We start from the raw sequence: 2,501 nt of genomic DNA, 5'->3' as shown, positions 1-2,501 counted from the left end.
TAAAAACATACAGATCCCTATTTGTTTTCCAATGATTGCATATTGACCTTTCTCTGTTTAATTTCAGCTTGAACCGTTATGCAAAAAAGCAGATCTGCTCGCTTTTAAACAAGTACAAGTAAAAAGACTATTGTGAGTTATTAATTCACATTGAAATTAATTTTGAGTTTGCTATCGATCATATCACCATTCTTTGTGTGTGTTCTTTTACTTAAGAAATGGGAGCGTGGTTGCAGAGACTGAGGCACAATATACCTATCGCAACAACGAATCCCAAATACAGTACATCAACAAGCAGTTACAGTCCAACCTGACATCAATTTTAAATGATACGGCAAACCTCAACAACATTGCAGAAGCATTTAATAGTTCAAGTGCTAAGTTAAAAGATGTCACTTTGCAGTCGCCCTCTGTCACAAGTAAGTATTATTTGACTGTCAGTTTTTTAGATATAGAAAAAAAGTGTAATTGCCTGATTTCTGTTTTACAGATATCACTCAGCTGGAGCCCTACATCAACTGCACAAAATTTGCTGACTACTCTCCTGAAGTTGTTAATGGGAGCTGGGAGTGCATTGGGCCATGCATGACTAATCCAAACTACTGCAATCACCATGGGGACTGCTACAACCATATTTCCACTGGACCAATTTGTTTGTAAGTTACACATTAAGACAGTGCTTTACTTCAGGATCACTATTCGCTTCTTGCTCATAAAATATACTTAAAATCATAACGACCATTAAGATAGAAATTGGAAAAATAATATCCATTTGGAAAAAAAAATTCCTTGAGTTGTTTGCAGTCCACTATATGCAACTTTCCGAAACCCTCTAAACACACAGGTACAGTTCGGTCTAGAAGCATATGGAGAGTGACCCACATATTTCACTTTTTCTGTGCATCAGAATGAATGCAACTTATAGTTTTTAAATTGTTCTTGAAGTGTAACCTCTCAGCTTTAGTTTGAGGGTATTCACATCTAAATTCGTGAAAGGGTTCAGGAATTACTGCTCCATAAAAAAACCAATCTCTTTTCCAGAGCTAAAAAGTAATTGGACATTAGCTGAAACACCATTATAAAGATTAATAGACCCACCATTTCAGTTTCTTAGTGCTTTTTTCCTTTTTTGTTCTTGGTGACCATTGGTGTTATGTACTTCAGCCAATGGTTGTTACTTTACACATGTTGGAGAAATCATTTGGATCACAAAAGTACAGAAAAAGCCTGGCACAGGGAACTCACGAGTTGAATGTATATATATTTATTTTTTTCAGCCTTTTGAAAAAAAAACATACATTCTCAGCTTTTACGTGATATTTGTATATTTTTTTAATGTCCAATTTTGGTGAATCAGAAACCAATCAAGGTAGACTTCATCACTTTCCAATTATTACACTAAACACTATAACATTTTCATTTTATGTTGGTACTTCAGATTCCTCTATCACTAAAACATATACAATAGGCCAGAATGAGCATTTGTGAGAACGAGTGGGTGGCGTGTTTCCATGCATGTGTATCATGTGTGTTCAGTAACATGCCCTGCCCCAACCAAATAAACAAATAAAAAATATTTTTTTGACTGTAAAACCCACAAATATATAAATAAAGTTTAAAATATCAAAGTTAAGAATAATATAACAGTCTGTGGTATGGGCCCCTGACAAAGACTGATTCATGTAAGGAGCTGCAATTCCTGACCCTTCTCCAGTTTTAAATTTTAATATCCTCAAAGTAAATCCAGAGCTTATTAATATGAACTGAAGTACAATTGGTTGTATGATCAATATTAAGTAAAGGTTACCCGTGTATATTTATGTTTACAAAAATTAAACCCTTTAATTTAAGTTAATAATTGTACAAATATTTCTTATTATCAAAACTGTCATTAACTATTTCTTTTATGAATAATTGACAATAGAAAAAGCCAGTGTGAATAACCCTGTGTTTCCATTGTCTGTTTCACTATAGGTGCTATAACTCGAGCACTGAGGTGTACTTCGGCACACAATGTGAGCAAACAATAAATATGGGAACAACGCCTGGAACAACCTATGGACAATCTTCAGCCTCTTATCCAACAACCGCTAGGCAGCAGTCATCAACTCTTTCATCAGGAACAACAACTAAATCAACAGTTCAAACTAGAACATTTACAACCCATGAAGTGACGTCAACACCAACAGTTCATCCATCGACAAAAATTATGAACACATATTCAACAGGAGAGACTTCCTCCAGTCCATTATCAACATCAATGACCACTCAGTCTTCTCCAACCACTATTTCAGCATCCACACTTGTTAGACCAACAACTCTTCAAACAGCTCCTGGACCAACTTCACGACCGGTTACTACAATAGCTGGACCACAGTCATCCACAATTACATCAGTGACATCTGGTCAAACATCAAAGTCAACGGTTCTAACTTCCAAAGTTTCAACTCTTGAAGTAACTTCAACACCAACAATTCACCCATCCACAACATTTAAAAACA

The 2,501-nt window shown here is 35.4% G+C and overlaps 1 long non-coding RNA gene across 1 annotated transcript; it reads left to right on the top strand.

Annotated features, from left to right (window-relative positions):
- The first annotated feature begins 288 nt into the window (after positions 1–288).
- LOC306979798 lies at positions 289–2,050 on the top strand. Its single transcript, XR_013793962.1, has 3 exons — positions 289–419; positions 491–656; positions 1,975–2,050. It is a non-coding gene; the product is annotated as an uncharacterized lncRNA (long non-coding RNA).
- The last annotated feature ends 451 nt before the right edge of the window (positions 2,051–2,501 follow it).

Source organism: Gobius niger (assembly GCF_951799975.1).
Source record: "Gobius niger genome assembly, chromosome: 20".
NCBI classification, from domain to species: Eukaryota; Metazoa; Chordata; class Actinopteri; order Gobiiformes; family Gobiidae; genus Gobius; species Gobius niger.
Note: the sequence above shows the minus strand (reverse complement) of the source record. Positions and strands in the feature narration are given on the sequence as shown.